General features: G+C 42.7%; 1 long non-coding RNA gene across 8 annotated transcripts in view; it reads left to right on the forward strand.

The window, feature by feature from the left end:
• Positions 1–3,314: 3,314 nt before the first annotated feature.
• The window catches only part of LOC308179697, a 53,728-nt gene continuing 36,253 nt past the window's right edge, over positions 3,315–20,789 (forward strand). Inside the window, exons 1-3 of one of the 8 annotated variants that reach the window (XR_013940496.1) lie at positions 11,054–11,189; positions 14,037–14,127; positions 14,494–19,853. This is a non-coding gene — a long non-coding RNA (uncharacterized lncRNA). Of the gene's footprint in view, positions 3,975–8,473; positions 19,854–20,789 lie in introns of those variants that run through there. The other 7 variants (XR_013940498.1, XR_013940491.1, XR_013940492.1 and 4 more) reach the window with 7 other exon arrangements.

Genomic DNA, 20,789 nt, shown 5'->3' on the forward strand with positions numbered 1-20,789 from the left:
CTGCAGCGTTCATTACCTGTTTAGCCTGTGCTTCTGCTGGGAATCCCCCTCTGCATGGTGACTTCCCTGTCTGTCTCAGTCTCACAGCACAGTGCTGCAGTTTCAGTAATGTGCTGCAGTCACTTGGGTGCACTTAGCAATTTCCTCTCCATGGTGTTTCCTACTGACTTATAATCAGTGCTTTTCCCAAAGGCAACTCAGGAAATAGATCTGCTCCAAGGAGGGGGAGAGGTTTCCTTGCCTAGCAGAGCACAGCCTTCTTTTGAGTTTGCTTAAGGAGCAAATGATGCAGCCTGCCTCAGTGCTGCCATGCTGGCTTCTGCTGAGATACTATGTAGCTGGCACTGCTCCCCAGGCCTGTATTTAGGGATGTTGTCCCAAGAGGAGTTGTCCCAAGTGGGGTTTTCTTTACTATACATGGGCTTTTGTCCATCTTGTGAAGTGTCTTGGATGCTGACTGTTAAGATCTCACAAACATCAGAACATATGTACAGAGCCTGGGGAATGGACCACACATATTGTTGGGATGTCTGTGTGCTCTTGCTTTAGGCATTTTGTCAGCAGTTTTTAACTTTTAAGAAAGCTTAGGTGTATTAATGCACTTTCAGTCTACCTGCACCCAGCCTGATGTCCCAGTCCAGTTACTAGTCCTGGCATTGTTACACTTTTGACTCAGCCTTGGGTGGCACTTATGTGCATTGCTGTTCCTGCAGTACAGCTCTTCGACATCAGTCCCACTGCTGCAGACCTGCACTGTGCAAGATGAGCTCAGCACTCCAGCATTACCAGGTAGGAAGTGACCGCCCTAGCCACATGGCTTTCTTAAACCTTCGTCCTGTAATTCCTTGCTTTCATTTTATTTTTGGCACTGGTGATAGCTGCAACCAATATGAGCTCCAGTTAAGTTTTTTTTCTCTGGGACAAAGTAGAGAAGACATCTTTCATCTTTATCTGCAAGATTAATTTTACTGAAGAAATGCTAGAAATGGTTCTGGAATTATGCCTGCTTAATTTGAAAAAAAAAAAAAAAAAAAAAAAAGAACCACTCCCTGATGCAAGGAGAAGAGTCTAACAGATTTTTTTTTGGCATGGAAAGGTGTCCAGTGTCCAGTTTTCTCTCTTGCAATTCTGTAGATACTGTTTTTTCTATAAGCTTCTGCTCTAGCCTTGGTGGAGCACTAGTGTGAGGGGTAAAACAGACTTTGAATCAAGACCCCACTGAGCGCAGCTGACTCCAAGGGATTCACTCTGGCCAATGGATGTGGTCAGAACTGTGGGCTCTGGAACTCATCCTAGAGGAGGCATACGAAGCAGTTGCCTCACATCCTAAAAATGCCTATTTCCCTCCTTGGATCTCAAAGCATTCAATAAAGACCAGTTTAGCTGTAGGTGTCTTCATAGTAGACAAATTAGTAGAAATTAATTCCATTTTGAATGCCCATGATACAGATTATTTCCTCTGTCTCTATCGAACATGAAATCTCTTATATGTTCTCTTTCCACATCAAATATTGATGATCCCAGGCTTTTCCACATCTCATAAACAAAGCCTCTGAGTACTGGAGACCCAGCTACTCACCTGCAATATGCATCCTGTTAGTCTGAACCACTCTGCTGAGGCATGCTGCTGGGTGGTTCCTGCCCATCAGTTCCTGGTAGGTGTGTTGGAAGAACTGCATCCCTCTGTCCAGCCTGCCAACATCACCACTGGAGAGCTTCCTTACCTTCTCCCCTTGGATCACTGCAGGCTCCTGTTCTTCTCTGCCAGTTGTGCTTGGGTTTATAAAGTCTATACTCACTTTCAGATGCTAAACACCAGATTACAATCACAGTTTGAATCCTCTGTAGGGCAGTTACTCTTGCACCAGATTAGATCACCACTGAGCCACAAACAAAGAGAATCAGTGTAAGGAAAACACTTTAAAAATAAATAAATAAAAATAAAAAAGATTGTAATAAAGAAACACACCAAACCATTTTAATTTATCAAAAGCAAATATGTTTGTTCTCCTGTTTGTTGAAGCAGGTCAGGAATTATGATTGGAAAACAGACAAGCACAGCAACTAAAGGCACATTAGTTGTTCTTTCATTTCTATTTATGAATGTGTATTGGAAGAGAAACATGACAGGAAAAATAATGAATATGTGATATTTTTCTTTTTTAGATTAATGGTTATGGATTTCAGTGTGGATCTAGATAAAGATCATCTATTTGAGTCTGGCCTACTGGGTGCAGGAGCTGGTACCTAACAGTGAAACTTCCACTGCTCAACCATGGCAAAGCTATAAAGCTTGTTTCCGTGGAACAGGAAGCTGAGCCACAGTAATGTTAAGGGCTGTACCCCTTTTACTTCATTTTACACATTTAGCAACTTGGCAGCTAGGTCAGACTATTTGCTCACACTCCTCTCTGGTCTCTGGAAATGATAAGGTTCTTATAATGAGTCCTGCTTGAATCTCCCTCTCCAGGGTTATAGGAAATATTTTTGACACGGACAAGAAGCACACTCTGGCTGCTGACTATGATACTAATTTTGTAACCACAGGAACATCTTCCCCCACACATCACATCAAGGAAAACGAGCCCCTGTAGAGGTGTGTTTCTGTAACAGGCAGCTGCGGACATGTCTCTGTGCTGGTAGGTGGAGACGTGGGGCTGAGGGCGACAGGGCAGTGCCAAGCTGACGTGAACCAGGATGTGGATGTTTGGGGAACCTGGTCTGAGGAGCCAAATGCAAAGAACACCAAGCTGACAGTGTTGAGGTGGCCTGCTGGCTTGTCACTGAAACAGGAGAGGTGGAGGGGCTGGGCTGCTGAGGGCATCCACCCGATGGCTTTTGCTGCCACCTCTGTGGCCTGTGGGAAGGCTCTGCAGGCAGGCCCCTGAGCCTGACTTCAAGCCGTCCTGGCAGAGTAATACCTTGTGAAGGTGTCCTAGTTTCAGTTAGGACAGAGTTAATTTTCCTCCTAGTAGCTGGTAGGGTGCTATGTTTTGGATTAGGATGAGAAGAGGGCTGATAACATGCTTATGTTTTAATTGTTGCAGAGCAGTGCTTACACCAAGCCAAGGACTTTTCGGCTTCTCACTCTGTCCTGCCAGCGAGCAGGCTGGGGGTGCAGCAGGAGCTGGGAGGGGACAGACCCAGGACAGCTGACCCAAACTGGCCAAAGGGGTATTCCATACCATCTGACGTCATGCTAAACAATATATAGGGGTGGCTGGCCGGGGTGGGGGGCCGGCTGCTTGGGGATAGGCTGGGCATCATTCATCGGGTGGTGAACAATTGCATTGTGCATCACTTGTTTCGTACACATTATTATTATTATTATTATTATTATTATTATTATTATTATTATTATTATTATTATTATTATTATTATTATTTTCCTGTCTTAATAGACTGTCTTTATCCCAACTCACAGGCTTCACTTTCCCGTTTCTCTCCCCCATCCCAGAGAGGGAGGGGGGAGGGTGAGCAAACGGCTGCGTGGTGTTTAGCTGCCAGCCGGGTTAAACCACAACAGAAGGCTCTTGTGTTTTGATTAGCAAAGCCACCTGCAGGATCCACCTGCCACACCCAAGTCTAGACAGTTGCTGCTGGAAGCCTTCTGGTGGAATCCACAGGAGGAGGCCATCGGGCAGAGGGCATGGGCCTAGAAGCTCAGCAAGGAAAGGCAGGTAGAAGTGGGTTGGCAGAACATCTGGAGGGAGGAAGGGCAGGAGATCTGTATACACCTAAGGCCTTCAAAGGATTGGGAGGAAGAATCACCTTGCCTCTTTATTTGTGCTTAATACCAGGGTCTCTTCCTACGTCTTTAATGCAGCCAAGGACCCTACCATCAATGCCGCTCCATCACAGAGATTTCCAGATGGGATCAGGTGGCAGTCAGGAAGAAGTGGATTCAGCAGTGTGGGCTTGAATGGTAACTGCAGAGGATCAGAAGGGAAAGGAGGAAGGCGATGAAGAATGGGGTAAGAACTGGGAGATCCGCAAGCACACAATGGAGAACACGGGAAAAGACAGAAAGGAGAGAGGAGGGGAAATGCAGAAGGCAGAGAGGATTCTTGCTTTTCTAACTGCACGTTAGACATGTAGGAGGATGAGTAATGTGCCATGGTGTGGTAATGCAGGGGCTTAATGCAAAGTTGAAGTGCAAATACAATAATGACAAAAGTTATAGGCAAAATAGAGTTTTTCATGTAAAACTGATGTTTCTTCATAAACCTTTATTTATCTTAAAAAATGAAGAGCAATCCCTGAGACATGTAAGAACATTTATCACCTTGGAAGGGAAAGGCAGGAGAGTGTGCAGTTCTCTGGCTGGTTATTCGTGTAAATTGCATTCAGATTAGTACTGAGCATACCTAATGTCTTAGTTCTACAATCCAAACAAGCACTAGGCTTGCACTTGTTTTAAAAATGAGCATATCCTGAAGCTGTGATGCCTACAGAGCTTCAGAGGAAAAAAAAAATCAGTCTTTATAGCCTGTCAGGCTTTGTGTACTCTTGGAAGACTGGACTTTATATATGTTTAAGACAAAAAGCAAATTTGTTTGTGATTGAGAATTTTGGTGGTTCTGTGCTATGATTCTGTTGGCTTTCAAGCCTCTGTTTTTCACTGATGCTGGACTAGGATGGTCAGATAAGTTATCCATATGTAATACAGAGAATAAGATCACCCCTCTGTGTGACCTATGTCACTCTCTTGTCCAATTTTATATACTCCCCAGCCAGCTCAAGTTTTTGAGCTGCCCTTCAGGTCCCAGCTAGGGATTACCTGTCTTTTCTACCATCTGTAAAACAGGTGTCTGATGCCTATTGAAAAAATAAAAAATAAACAAAACAAAACAGGGAAATAGCATTAAAAAAAGACTAGCATCATTTTAATAACCCATTTTCAAGGTCACAAAGTCAAGTACTCAAAAATTAGGAAATGTCAGACTTAAGGATACCTGCAAAGTTTTAATTTAGTGTCCCAGTGTGCATGCACTGTAATACAGTCCTAAATATGCGATCACTTCTTCTCTTTAGACAGAATCCCTGCCGCACAGAATGGACTTGCTTGCTGAAAGAGCAACTCTTCAATATTTCATTTAGTCTCATCGTTCAGCGTGTGGCTCAATGCATTATTTACTGCATACAGCACTGAATACAGAATTATTAATTTCTTACGGGGCTTTTCTCTGGTGCTTCACCATAAAATCTTCTTTCTTTACAAAGTTTAATGAATATATTTTCAAAGTATAGCTGATGGTTGAACTTGACGGTAATGCCTTCATTTTACCCAGGGGTAAATGATGCACAGAAAATTATTGAAGTCAAAATAAGCCAAATTTTCAAATCGTTTTTGGTTTACATTTTGATTCTTTGACCTGACTTTCCTGAGCACTTTGATGTTTTTAGTTATGTGTGTGCTTCCAGAGAAGGTCACGCTAATGTTTTTCATAGCTGTGTGGTCACTGCTTCTCCGCATCCAGAAGTACCAACCTACATCTTATTAATCTTACTTTGAAGCGCTTTTAAGTCAGCAGAGAGCTAGTTAATAGAGTCAGTGGAGTTTAGGGTAGGATTCATCTTAACACAAAATAGATATCAAAACCAGATCCTACTATCTTTCCCTTAACATGCCTTCTTCATGTGGAATAAGGGAGCCCAAAACAAATAGCTGAGAGTTTGGCAACTAATTTTAGGTTCACTCTTACAGGTGAATTCCATACTTCTGTAAAATAAATAAACAAAAAATCCCAAGCAATTCTACAGCCTTATATTTGCAGAAGCTCAAAGCTGGGAGAGTCAATGAGACAAACAGTGGACAATTTTAGGTCCTTCAGAATTCCCAGGCAGTGCTCAGGGAACATGCCTTAACCTTTTATTATGCTTTCTTTCAGTGCCCACTTTCTATGAAATTTGCCTCTTGCTTTAAACATCTGTAGATCAGCTGAGTCTTGATCACCACAGGCTCCCTTCACAGCCAGTGACGGATTCATTTAGCTAATTCTATATACATTCTGGCTTTAGACTGTACTAGTCTTTGCTCCCTTTTATGTAAGATGATCAAGGGATATTTCCACAAAGTCAAAGTATATGGCAGGAGAAGATATTTTTGGCTGAAAGAAATGTTTATTTCCCAAAGAACTGCTTTTGACTCATTTAATACGAATTTATATTTCCCTTTTATACTACAGGTTCTTATGGTGGTATAGTGTGCAGTTCTTTATTCTGCCCCTTAAGGTGTGCTGCACAGAGGACAATACAGCCTCCACAAGACAGAAAATTTAAGTTAATGTTGAACTGGATAATGACATTTTTTTAATATATATAGTTCAACCAAATGGAAAAAAAATAGTCTGCAGCAGGTGTGCTGGAAAGTTTACTTTCATCAGACACATCCAATATGTTTCTGCATTTAAGGTTCATGTGATTCTGCAGTGTTTCATTCAACACAAACTTTCCTTTTAAAACTTCATCCCCAAGTGAGACAAAACAGAAGATGAAATACTAGAATTTCCCACTGGGCAGAAACTGAAGATGCTGCCAGAGGAACAGGCAGTGGCAGGCTTTAAGCTGTCTGGCCCTGACTCACTCCAAGGGCAGCAAACCTGTCACTGCCCTCAAAGAAAGTAAAATGTTTGGGGAAAAAAGCAAGAGTATGGGAAAGAAACAACAGAGCGGTCATGTTGCTAAAGCTCATGCATGTGCTCAGGAGGACTGAGGTGATGTTGCAGAGAATATTTTTCCATTTCTGGCATTTTCTAAATGCTCTATGCTTGAAGTAGCTGTATTAGTATTCCTTCAGGATAACATTTGGATCTAAAATGCATAGCTTTTACCTTGCAAGCAATGGGATTGAAAGAACCCTTATAATAGTCTGATTTTTTTGTATTGAAAGATTTTGGTCCAGTTGGCTGTGGAATGAGCATGATAGCTTATGTTTAACCAAACCATCATCCAGAACAGCATCCAGGTTTTATTCAGTGGAGTCTGTAATTCTGACCCATCAGGAGGCTCTCCCAGTTGCTAATACTGTTATTTCTAACTGGAATTTGTTCAGCTTTACCTTCTGACTGATGGTCACTTCCTCTGGTGCTTTTCATATTTTCATATTTTAATTTCCTGTGTTCTCTCCTTTAAGACGCTATTTTCACACCATATAGCAAACAAGCATATAGCAAACAAGCAATATTTTTTTGGTAGTCAGAAGGTATTGAACACATTCAGTGTTTCATGAAAAGTCATTTTCCAGCCTTCAGATAATAGTATCACTGTTCATTTTGCTATCTTCAATTTTTCACTTGACTAAATGTACTGTTCCTACATTAGTCCCACCAATGCCTTGTATGCCTTGTATAGATGTACAATAACTCACTAATCCCTTGTTTATCTATCTGCAGATCACACACAAATCATTTTATCATTGCACTGGGTAGACTGTGTCAAAATGCTCTCTGTTAAGTGGGGAAAGGGTATTTTTTTGCATCGAGTACTCATTCAGCAGCTAGCACAGAGAGTTGTACTCCTTGGCAAGGGCTCCAGTGTAACCTCACAAAACTGCACCCCTTGCTGGTAGGGTAGCAGCAATGCTGATGGGCCACTGTGATGGTTTGTTGTTATGTTGTACAGAGGTTTGTCACAGGTGCCTGATTTCACTTCATGTTTGCCAAAAACTGTGGTGTATCTTCTTTTTTTTTTTTTTTCATACCTTTCCATTTTTCATCGTGCTGAAATACTGAAATACTTAATGATGAAATAAGACATCTACCACTGGGACACGCTAGGGCTGCTACAGTGGCAGCAATTGCCAGAAATGTCCCAGTCTCAACAGAAAAATCCCAGTCAAGATTACCAGTATTGTTTGTAGGGTTTTAATATGCAATTTGTATTGTATTTTAATCTCTTGATTTATAAATTCTTCTTCATTAGTAATTCTTGTAGGAGTTAAACGGATAAAATGATCAGCAGATACTAATATGTCTTTAATGATCACATAACTCAGAACAAGAGCTTCCATTGGTCTGCTCTCTTTGGTATTGCTCTCTTTGTTGGCTGAAACCAGGGTTGGCTGAAACCTGGTTCAAAGGGCCAGCTCAGGCATCCATGTGGTGGTTCAGAATGATCCTCAGCATGCTTCTGTCGCATAGTCCTTCAAACACCATGTAACATTGTCCAGTACTTCAAAGCAGGGAAACACAAGCCACAGCTAATTAGTCCCCTGCTGCAGCTTGGAAACTCTTATGAACTGTTTTTATATGATCCTTAAATTTGGACTGCAGCCTACAGATCAGGACAAAGAGGAGAAAAAAAAAAAAAAGTGTCCAGAATTAAAATCTTAAGGAAAATTCCCAAAAGCTCCATATATGATGATGATTTTAACCCTGAACCTAAGAGAGAGAAACACTGAACTTGAATCTAAAGATGTTAATGCTACTCTTAATGTGATCCCTTATGTACTTGCGTGTCTCTCTCTGCCTAGCCTTCAGTGCTTCAGAAGAAGGGAGGAGAAAAGCATACATTCTCAGGAGCCAGGTTATGAATGAAGAGATCACTCCTTCCTGAAATTGGCAGGCAACCAAAGGAAGTTCTGAAGTAGAAGATTCATACAATAAAGTTAGTCCGTCACAGCTGATGGAGATTTCTGTGATGTAATGTAGCCATTTACTCTCTGTGGACTCCCAGATGGTATGGGTAATTTTACCTTAGAGGAGTTGAGAGCATCATAAATAAATTCGACTCAAATGTCTTGATCTAAAGCTTTTTCTCCTCCTTATTGTGGAAGACATTAATGAAGGTTTACAGTATGTTGTTAAACTAATAACCATTTGGAGGATTTGTCTCCAAGCAGAATTTTACTGCAAGTCTGTAAAGGACTTTCTGGAGTTCCTTTAATATGTTTATTGATGACTTGGATGAGGGAACTGAGTGCACCCTCAGTAAGTTTGCAGGTGACACCAAGTTGGGGGAAGTGTTGATCTGCCAGAGGGTAGGAAGTCCCTGCAGAGGGACCTGGACAGGTTGGATCGATGAGCAGAGACCAGTGGTGTGAGGTTCAACATGGCTCAGTGCTGGGTCCTGCACTTTGGTCACAACAACCCCATGCAAGGAAAGGTTGGATGTGGTGCTTAGGGACGTGGTTTAGTGGGTGACATTTATAGTAGGGTGATGGTTGGACCAGATGATCTTGAAGGTCTCTTCCAACCTTAATGATTCTATGATTCTATGAATCTTTGTGATGATGAGACTGTTGCAGAAAGGTGTGGTCAGCAAGGCTGTTGCAAGACATTTTCTCAGAGTTTTGCTAAATGTTTACACTGCTAGGCACCCCCCTCTCCAGTGTGGACAAAACTGCTTGAACTCCTCAGCTGGTTGGATAATAATAGGTAATATCCAAAGCCTTGACCCACAAAAGACAGCAAATAGATAACAGCAGTACAAATACCTGGTTGCAGACAATTTTGACAGTCATGACAGATAAATCTGCTCTGAAAAGCACCTATTGCTGCTGATAATCACCTAACACAAAGATGTGAGTGTTTCAGAATGGTCTGAATGGTGAGTGCATACTTTCCAAGTGGGGTTACGATTGATGCTAAGGAACAGGTATGAGTGGAGCAAGCCTCTCCTTACCTGTGGCTCTAGAACTACTGAGACCAAAGAGGTACCGAGTATTTTGCAGACCTCATTGGAGCATGAACCTGCCCAGTCTCATTTTGAATACAAGTAGACTTTCTGTCTTGCACAATTGCCTGTGGCAGATTCCACAAGGTACCTCTGTGTTACACTGAGAACCTCCCTCAAACCTTTTGTTTGTTTTGAATCTGCCATCTGATAGCTGAGAAACTATTCCTTAGGTGGCCATTCCCTTCCTCTCATGCTTTTATAGATATCTATCTCATCTCTCCCTTCTGCCTCCTCCTGTCCAGATATCTTTCAGGATGAAGAATTATAGTGTATGTAGCTGTTCTGTGAATAGAAATCACTTTGAACATTTCATCACATTTACTGCCTTTTTTTTTTTTTTTTTTTTCCAAGTTCAGGTTTATCCTTTTTGAGTTGAGGATTACAGAGGTCCACTGGTAATTGCATCATGCTTGTTGACACAGTGACACTCTGTCTTTTGTTATCATAATTTCTGTTTGTTTTTTTTTTTTTCACTGTTAATTTCACTAGAAATCACAATCACCTATAAAAGTTGGTCATTTAATTACCAACACGTTTTGTATACTTTAAACAATTTTTATGAGGACCTTCCCCCTGTTTCCACGATGTCTTAATTTTTTTTTTTTGTAACTTTTTAAAACACCTTTAGAAACGAAAATACACTATCAGCTGGATCCACCTTACCCCTCTTTCTATTGACGCCTTCAAAGAACTATACTAGGCTGTAAAGTATGATTTCCCTTTACAAAATGTCATGGACTCTTTCCCATTATATTTTATTTATCCATGGATTCTCTTTTCTATTACAATTTCTATCAATTAGCCTAGTACAGATGTGCTACCAGCCTGTAGTTTCTGAATTTAGCATGGTATCCTCTTTAAAAAAATGAGACCACATTAGCTATCTTCAAGTGTCTTGACATTGAGACATTTTTACATTTCAGCTTGCACACCAATTGTTAATTCAGCAGTTTCACAGTGGAGTTTCTTAGGTGCTCTTGGGAGAATATCCTTTGGTCTTGGTGATTTCTTATAATACCTTTTGATATACTTTATGACCTCCTTCAATATAAGAGAGATCCTGTGCTGGAGTCTCTCGACTTCTTCCATAGTAAAAACAGCTGCAAAAATTGTATGATTTTTTCTGCAGTGCACTTATTTTTCTAAACCTTGATTGTCCCTTTGTATTTTTAGTACTCTTTTTGCCTCTGTGTTTAGTCATGCTGGCTTCCCTTGGTCTTTCTGAAATGCTTTTGGCTAGTGATATGCATTTGTTCAAAGCCCCAGTGTGGTATCTTGAGTTTTTACACCATACCCAAGGATTTTACTTTTCTAACCTTCTTTTATTCTCTCTTTAAACAGGAGAGATAATAAAGAAGAATTTTAATTTAGTGCCCCTTTTTGAAGCTAAACATACTGCAGTAAATTTCTTTTTTTTTTTTTCTTGTTTCTGAAAGTCCAACATAGGTGCTGAATATGAGCACTTCATGACAACTATTACAGATGACTTTCTACAATAACATTTCAGTCAGGTACTGTGCATTGGTTGTGCTGGATGCAACCAAGTTAAGAATTGGTTTTACTCTTGCAGATTCTTTGAGTAATTTTTCTGTTTGACATGGCATCGTGCTGTAATGTGACATTTATCCAATACACTTGAGTGAATAAAGCTGAAAGAGAACAGTACCAATATCAGTTTATTGGTTTCTATGAGTCTAATGCCATTCACTGTGAGGCTAGCTTAGAATAAGAAGAAAATGACCTCTGGCTTCTGATAATAAGACATGCTTGTGGCTGTGAAAAAAATAGGGCCTTCTAGCATGTAACAATTGCCATTAGCAAACAGGTACTTCTTTTTCACGATCCAGGACAGCTATGGCCAGCATTCCTGAGGATTGAAAGCTGAACAAAATAGTTACAAGTCCACAAGTCCTTGTCTGATTCCATTTTTGACATAAAATTCCTTTGAAATAAATCCTTTTTCCATTACACAAGCTTGACTGTTATGAAAAGAGTAGGTGGGGTTACAAAAATATCTGTCAGGACAGCTCAGTGCAGAATCAATATGAAACAAATAAATACAATCAGCAAAGTAAAAACAACAAGCAAGAGAGCTTCCATACTCCACTTTCCTCTAGTAGAGTGGCAAGTGAGTCATGTAAGAACTCATATTGCCCATTTCATTTATTACTCTAGGCTGACCCATATACCGCTTTACAAGCTTTCCTAATTTTTTTTTTTATTATTTTTAATTTTTTTTTTTACTTTAAGCTCCTTGCCCTCCCTGTACTGTTTGGAAAGCCATTCCATGAGATAATTCCTTAGATGTTTTAGTTTGTTTCTGCCTTACAGTCTAAATTTATTTATGACAACTTCAATCTTATTATTCTCTAGCTTACATATTCCTTTTGGTCCTTGTTATTTACTTACCCAGTATATTTTAAAGAATCATATCAACCCTGAGCCATTGTTTTGCTAGGTTAAATAGGTCTAGGAACTTGTGAAGTCATTGGAGCCAGAGCCAACACAGCAATGTCTAAAAGCCAGTGGGATTTTTATTCTGCTGTATGTCACAGAAGTGGTATCAGACCATTGAACTTCATATAGGAGTCACATGGCTGACCGTCTAAATAATAGCAATTCTATACTGGTTCTTTTATTATCCTTGAGTGTCCTCCAGTTATGCATTAAAAAATGGGACCCACAATTGCTAACCCTTTGTTTTATAATTCTATCAAAAAGGACTTGATGTTATTTAATTGATTTGTTTTCCTGTGAAAATCAAGTGTCATTACCTTTAATGTCATTTATAGTGATAGATGGCAGACAGCCCTGCTTACAATCAGTATCTTGACACAGTAATTTAACCATTAGGTGCTGTACAGACATAAAAGATGGCATTGCCTCTGCCTTGGGTGTTTGCACAGTTATACATCCTCCCTCTGCCACTGCAGGCTGACCCTTCTGCTATGGCTGAAGGGTCTTAAAGCTGAGATACTGCTCTCCTGTTCTTGTACCTGAGACCAAATAATTCATTTAGCTGTAAGTCAGTCTAACAATTCATTTCTTGCTGTAAAGCTTCCTGGGAGATGAGTGCACCTCTGAGTGCTCAGGAATTCTTTGTGTCCTGGGAGATTCCATTTCAAATGAGCCTTTGCAAGGCTCAGAATGAGTTCAGCCTGCAGTCTGGCATGAACTGTGAATACATTTCAAGCTCAAAGCATCACACAAATTAAGAAGGAAAATGGGATTTTGATACTACCAGCACAAGGAGGATCCTTGAATTCCCAATTTCTGTGGTGTCCTAGCATCCCTTTTTTATTCCTACCATCTCTTCCTCCTCTCTTTCCCCTACTCCTCTGCCCACCCTTCCTCCCCTTGCAACAGTCTGGATGGGATGCTGTCCATCAGGCAGAATTATTTATGAGAGTTCTGCAAATGTAGATGTACTGTTTCCAGCTAATAGAACTCAAATCACTTGCACTGCACCATTAGAGAGGAAACCTACCCAAGTAAATTATATACAGGCCATAAATGGAAGCAGTTGTAGTGTTTTTATGAGTCTATAAAACTCTGGAAGTTTATTGCTATTGAACAAACATGTAATCTGATTCTTAAAGCTGAATATTAGAAACCAATAAGGTCCAAAACCTGCATTTACCTTCAGATCTATTACCATGCTGATCATACCATGGAAATTATTTTTCAGTGGCAAGTTTTGAGAACCATTAATAAATCCAGGACTACTTTCTAGAATATCTGTCAGCTGCCCAAAACATGGGGCAATACCAAAATTCAATGGAGTGAAGAAGTTGCTCCAGCTTAGTATGCTCTTGTCTCTAAAGAGGTCCTTTGAGGACTTCAGTGAAGAGCTGAAAAGCAATTGAAAGGTATTTTGAACTTCTTAAATTCAGTCTTCTGCAGACTGCTGCCTGTGAAGAAGTGAAAGCACAAAGTTTTTTTTTTCTGTTTCATGAAGAACATGCTGATAAAACATTGCATAAACAAACAAACCCAGGCCAAGATGGAATATTTGAAGTTGGGGTTGTTGACCTGACTTGCAAGTGTTTGTAAGGCATTGTCAGTGCAGCTGATTTTTCTAAGTTTTGGTGAGATTCATCTGAATAAAAATGTATGTGCAGCTGTGCACTGAGCTGAGCTATGCCCTGTGGTGATTAGTGGTTCATCAGTTCTGTGGAGGCAGGAAAGTTATGTGTGATCAAACCTCTGATTCATGATTTCTTTTCTTCATGTTTCTGCCCCATATTGTTATTTTTACATGCACTGTTTCCATTTGAAGACAGACTGGCCTTTCAGTAGGGTGAGCTAATAGGAAGATGTTTGAACTGCTCAATGTCTATGTTTTCTCTCTTTTTCAGGGATATTCAAGGCTTGTGACACTTTGTTTTTGTTCTCATGGCCTACAGTTTTGTGCCAGCAAGGCTGCATCTCTGGGAGCAGAGGGAGCAGGTACAGCTCTCAGAGAGCATCTCTGAAGGGTTAGAGGAGAACCTCTGGGCTGCCAGCTGTGGATAGTGTCCCCTCTGTCAGACCAGTTCTTTGTGTCTGGGAAACTTTGCTCCTGTAGTGCCCCACTGCTCTGGAACCAGCATACCTTTCCAGATGCATCTTGCTTTGGTAGGACAAATGCATATCAGCCAAGGGAATGAGAATAAATCATTGCAAACCCTTGCTGGGGGAGGATTCAGAAAAGAAAGGGTAGGGACAGCCTTCCTGCGCTGTTCCAGCGTCTGTTCTGGAGGGACTGGAACACCGTAAGCCCTTTGCTCAATCATGAAGAGCAGGGAGGGCCTGAATTTGGTCTTCTGGTTACAGGTTTATTCCTAAGGCCTTCCAACAGCAGCCTGGATGCCTGGTGAATATATGGAAAAGCTGAATGTCTGCTGTGACGTGGCCCTTTACACAAAGTGTGCTGGAGTGATGGTTGGCATGAACAAGGTGACATGCATGTGGGAAGGGCCTGGAGCGGGAGGATGGAGTGGGTTGTGGTTTAGTGCTTGCACCCCTGTGTGTGCCAGATGAAGCCCAGTATGCTGGTAACTGGTGGAGCCCCTAAGGCCATGGGTGGATCTAATAGCGGCAGTCTAGACATATCTGACATCAAGTAACATTTTTCCTGTTTCCTTTGGAGAAGGAGTTATTTTCCTGGTTAAATGCTGAGATAGATAATATATGGAGGACACTTCAAGTACTTTGAGATATTTTTATAAATGTTTGGTGGTTTCTTACACTCAAGCAAGGGCAACAACAGACTCCTGAAGGCCATTTAACTGTCTCCGTTTGTTATTAGATGCATCCTGGAGAATCCTCCAAGCTCCCCTGCAGAGCTGACTCTGTGGCTGGCCACTTGCATCTGTATCTGGAGAGCCAAAAATCTCTCTCAAGATGAAAAATTTCCAACTCATTGGTACTAACAGCAATCCATAATAATTTAGTAGTAACAACAGCAACAGTAGGTAAAGCACTGTGGTGGTGATGATAAGGGAGAATCAAAAACAAGGAAGCCTGTTTTTCTAGCTAAGGGAAATATTTCAGTGACCAAAGATCAACTCCCCACTCTTAGCTGAGTTGGAAAATCATTTCAAGTTTAGCTGTCACGAATAATTAGCTCCAAATATATCATTGAAGAGAGAGTCAAATTAACGGATAAGAAGTTGGAGAATTTGTTCCAGCAAGGCATCTTCAGTATACATGGTTTGAGGGGGCATCAGTGATTCCCCAGTCAGCAGTGAGCTCCCGTGGCCCTGTGATGGTGTGCGGAGCAGGTCAGCAGGACTCAGACCTCACATCCAGCTGGAGAGGGGCAACAGCTTGCAGGAGCTGAATGCTGCAGTCGTTCTGCAAATGGCCAGTTCTATCCTGCAGCTCCTAGTCATGGTTTTGGAGTCTCTATAGATGTTTTTCTTACTGAAGAACCAGTTTAATTTTAGGAACACTTTTTTTTTTTTTTATGTTCCCAGCGCATTATGAAATGCACATGGCGGCAGCTGTTAAGCCTAATGAAACCCACAGCAGGGAAGAAAACAAAGTATCACCTACAAAAAGAACAAGCAGGGAATGTGGACAGATGTAAGTGGCTGATAATGGTGGATTTCCAAACAATATAGCCTTTTTTTATAATTTCACTGTGGGGAAGAAGAGAGACGACTGGGATGAATGAGGCATGTGACTCCTAATTACCAGAGAGTTTTTTTCAGAGCAACAGATCTTTCCCTAAGGAAATGCCTCCAAATAGCAAGGACAGATGAACTTTCCTTGCACAGGATTAACAGCAGGGAAAGCGTGGCTACCCTGGGTCCCTTTGTGCACCCACTAGAGCAGAACCATGATAAAGGCTCAATCTAAAGGGATGCAGGAAGTAAATTTACAGATGGATAAGGGAAAATGCAAGCATAATGATTCAGTTACTTTTGTGCGGAAAACAATAAATACAAAAGGTAGAACGAACAATGTTTGCTCTCTCAAAAGTAGGACAAGGGAATAGTGGAAGGGAGAGCTGTAAATGTTCTGGTTGTGCAGCTGCCCACAGCCTTCATAAAAAATGAAACTCATCAGTGCAGGCAGGGACTGGAGGTGTCCAGGAATGTCCAGTGAAGAATCCACAGTGTGAACTCCTTTGATCCCGGCTGTCAGGATGCCTGCAGTACAGAAGGCATCTGCCAGACATTCACTTTCTAATTCTGCAAAGCTGTCACCAACTCTATTACCACTGAGTTGCTGAACACGTGGAAATACAAACTCAGTAATAATGGTAAGCAGCAATGTTAGACTGAAGAAAGGCGTCCCTGTACAAGGACTGTCAAGCCATCCTAACAACACTGGGCATAATTAGGCCATTGGTAAAGAAGCTATGAAGCAGAAGGTGTTATTGCCTAGGGAACAAGGGAGCTAGTACTCAGCAGGGCAATGAGGCCAAGCAGTACTGTGGCATTCCCCATGTAAAGAAATAGGGGCAGAAGCTATGCTGAGGTTTAGGCAGCATGCAAGAAGTTAGACGTAGACACTGATGCAGCCTACGTGACAGCTGGAACACACTGCTCCATTAGTCCTGGTGGAGGAAGGACTGGTGAATCTTTCACTAGAGTCCTCCTTTCTCCTGTGGAAATTTTGCAGAGTGAGCAGCATCCAAACAGCAGTGAGGAAATGTCAGCAGTGAGGCTCTGCATCCAGCACAAATTACTGAACCTTTGTGAAACATGCTTTTCATTTACTGTGCCTGGGGACCCATGCCTAGGTAAAGAAAGACCAGTCTTCTACAGAGCATGTTCAGAAACAGTGTGAAGAGAGCTTGAAAACCGTGAGACCCCTAGTTTTAACCAAGGCTTCGCAAGGCTTACCCATCCTGGAGACCCACACAAACTGCCACAGATGACACTTCTACTTCTGTGGGAGCTAGTTATTTTTCTGCTGAAAAGTTTGATCAGCCAGTTTTATGTAACACATTTTCTAAGGGAAAAAAAAAAAAAAACAAAAAAAAACTGTACTTTGATTGTGCAACTGGTCAACTTATTTAACTCAGATGGTTCAGGGATAAGCTTCATGTGACACTGAGATGGGGATAGAATCTGTATTTGTATGATGTGCCAGAAAAATTGAGTCAAGTGATGGTGGTCACGTTTTGAGGCTCCTGAACTCCATAGAGGCTGTGCAGGAAGACAGAAAGAATAAAGACAGGTGCAGGTACAGACAGATTAATCCAGGAAGCATGTCGTGAATTGGGGTCTGGGACTCAGAAACTCAAGAGAAATAATACAGGATGATGTATGTGAACAAACTTATTCTGCCAGGAAAGCAATCTGTGTATCTCTCTGGTGGTTGATTAAGCTCTCAGTTGTAAATATTTACCCTACTTCCGTGCATTTAAGAATTGAAAGCAAGATAGCTATGACACAATTGGGTTGCACTTGGCTTGGAAACTGAAATCAAGTACTGAGATAATAGCATGTGGAAGTGTGTAATAGAGATGCTGGCAGTGGTGCCAGGGCATGCATTAGCCTGTTGAGGTCACGGCTGCAGGAGCTGTACATGTCAGGCTGGCAGGGTGGGCTGGAAGGAGATAGATGGATCTCTCCGGTGTGAGATTCCCACAGGCAAATGGGGAGAAGGGAAAGAGCACAGATAGATCTGCAAGGCTGAGACTGTCAGCTATGTGTGGGTGCTTGTGCACATGGAGGTAAGATGGCCCTGTGTGGCCAAACCAGAGTGGTTATTGTCCCAGGGTGTTCCAAGGGGCAGGCAGCATGGAAGGCCACTGGGTAGGAGATGCTTTGAGACAGGGGATGGGGGTGAGGGACAGACAAGTCTATATCTAATTTCTCATCTCAACCAGGAGGGTGATATAATGCTCACTTCCCCTTGCCTATTCTCACTGCAGACTTGTCTGGAAAAGATGATGTGCAGAATAACCCACAGTGTCCTTCATCACTGTGCCTTGAGGAGACAACCATGCTAATCTGTCCCATGTTTTGACTGTCTTGGGGCGGCTGGGGGGGTGGCATCTCACTGCACCAGCTAGCTGTACTTCTGCTTTGCTCATGATGCAGTTTTTTATGCTAATATTTGGGTTTCCTGGCAAAGAGCTCAAGGAAAGAGGGCTAGAAAGTGATGAGAAGAATCACAGTGACTTTCTGTGGGGCACATGCAGCTGGCCCCATGCAGTCAGAAGCGCTGTCCAATATGCTGCCATGTACTCCATGGGACTGCAGCTGTTCATTGTGTTGTTCACCTGGAGAGCAGCAGGTAACACCTGGTGGGGGAAACAGTGAAATCCGCTGTAAAACTGAAATCAAAGAATCACAGAATCACAGAATTGTAGGGGTTGGAAGGGACCTCCAGAGATCATCGGGTCCAACCCCCCTGCCAAAGCAGGTTCCCTAGAGCAAATTGCACAGGTAGGCGTCCAGACGGCTCTTGAGTATCTCCAGAGAAGGAGACTCCACAACCTCCCTGGGCAGCCTGTTGCAGTGCTCCATCACCCTCACTATGAAGAAGTTCTTTCTCATATTGGTGCGGAACTTCCTGTGCTCCATTTTGTGGCCATTGCCCCTTGTACTGTTCCCCACAAACCACTGAAGAGAGGTTGGCCATATCCTTTTGTCTCCCACACTTCAGGTATTTGTAAATATTGATAAGATCCCCTCTCAGCCTTGTTTTCTCAAGGCTGAACAGACCCAGGTCTCTCAGCCTTTTATCCCAGGGGAGATGCTCCAGGCCCTGTATCATCTTTGTGGCCCTCCACTGTACTCTTTCCAGGAGACCTGTCTTTTTTGTACCGGGGAGCCCAGAACTGGATACAGCCCTCTGTCCCACAGGTGAGCAGCTGGATCAGCTACTACCCTTTGCAGGGACTTAGGAGGGGGCTGCTGGGCTTCAGTAGGGATAGATTCACACCTCCTGTCTGTCTCCCTCAGAGACTTCCAGGAGCCCCTCAGGCTGCCAATTTCTCACTGCAACCCAGCCATCTGCTCAAGCAGTTCCTTGAGCAGGACACACCTGCACCCATGACAGCTCTTTCTTCCCTCAGGACCCAGGGTGGCCTCCAGATTCCAGAGCTCCCCACAGTCACCAGTCTGGACTGCCATGTCACCCCAAAGGGGATCCACCTGGATGCCCCCATGAGCCCAGAGAAGCTGTGTCTCCTCACTTTGGGTTGCTGCCTTGGCCCAGCCACCGCAACGGGTACCCACCATAGTGAATTACACGTTATAGGAGACAGAGTTCCCAAAGCAGAGTGAGAGGATCCTCCCTGCGCTCCTCCCTGCCCCACACATCCTGGTTGCGGCGCTCCTTGCTCGCGCCGCTCCCTAGGGCCCGCTTTTATACACTCGCGGAGTACTCACCCGCCCCGGCGAGTGGCTGCAAAATGGCGGCGACGCCCGACGTAAAAACGGCCCGTCGCTGCCGCTCCTGGCTCCGCTTACAGCTCGGCAGCCTCCTTCGTGAGGGCTGCCGGGGCTTGGCGGCTCCCGCGGCTGCCTCAAGTGGCCTCGATGCCGGGAAAAAAGCCCTGCCTGCCTCGACCCCCCCACCCCCCGCTCTGCTGCAGAACGCGTCTGCACCGGAGCTGATCGCCTCAGCGGGAAGTGTTGTCTCACAGAGGACTTTGCTCCCATCTCACTGCAAATCAGAGTGTCCTAATGCTGTGTTCAACTGAGAATGGGCTGTAACCTTGTCAGGTATTTTTTTTTTTTTTTTTTACTTTGGATGATTGCTGTTCTAGCCAGAAAACCTCTTTCTTAAATTTGGGATTCATTTTAAATCCTTAACGAAGAGCTCTCTTGGTATCAGTAGGCTTTGTGTTAGCACTTCTTTTAGAGGGAGAGATTAACAAGAGTGGCAGTCATTAAAGGAGCCTGTCCCTTGCTTGTCTGTAGCCTAAAACACCACTGGCAATGACTGCATTGACCCTCAAGCAGTGACCCTTGACAGAAGAGGAAATGTAGCTGCCTTTCTTTGGGGCTGATTTTCATCCTACAATTTATCTGTTCACAAGGAGTGGCTGGCAGTGGATGCAATTTTAGGACAATGATTTTTTTTAAACAAAAAAGCTGTATGTAAAGTATCAGGGCCAGGGAGAAGTGTTGTAGATGTTATCTTAGCTTTTGTGAGGTAGACCTCTTCTTTGAAAGTGAGCACCACATCATCTTTAGAGCATTTCTTGCATGGATTAATGGTCAGCTGGCTGACAAAATAGCAGTCAGCAGGAATACTCATGCAATGATCCTCTTTCTAGTCCTCCAGTTTTTTGTTGGTCTTATTCAGCACTGATTTGGGATGACAACTGTAAAATTATAGTTAATAAATTTATAGTTAACACAGTGATTGTAATAATAATTTACAGTGAAGATGGCAGATCATAGATACAGAACAATTAGGTTTGATTTGATGGATAGATGTAAAACACAAATACAGACAAGCACACTTAGAAGAGGAACTGTAAATATGGTGGGCACAGTTACAGGGTGGGCTTGCCACTAGCATTGAGGATTGTCAAGATGGCTTTGCTGGGAAGGTCTTTCCATCTGCCACCCAGCTCCAAGGGTGGAAGAAGGGAAGGTGTCTTGATGTGGCTGTCTGTGGCCCACTACTGCGCCTGCCAGCAGTATCACAGC

The sequence above is a fragment of the Anser brachyrhynchus genome (genome assembly GCF_964034855.1).
Source record: "Anser brachyrhynchus genome assembly, chromosome: 17".
Classification (NCBI taxonomy): Eukaryota; Metazoa; Chordata; class Aves; order Anseriformes; family Anatidae; genus Anser; species Anser brachyrhynchus.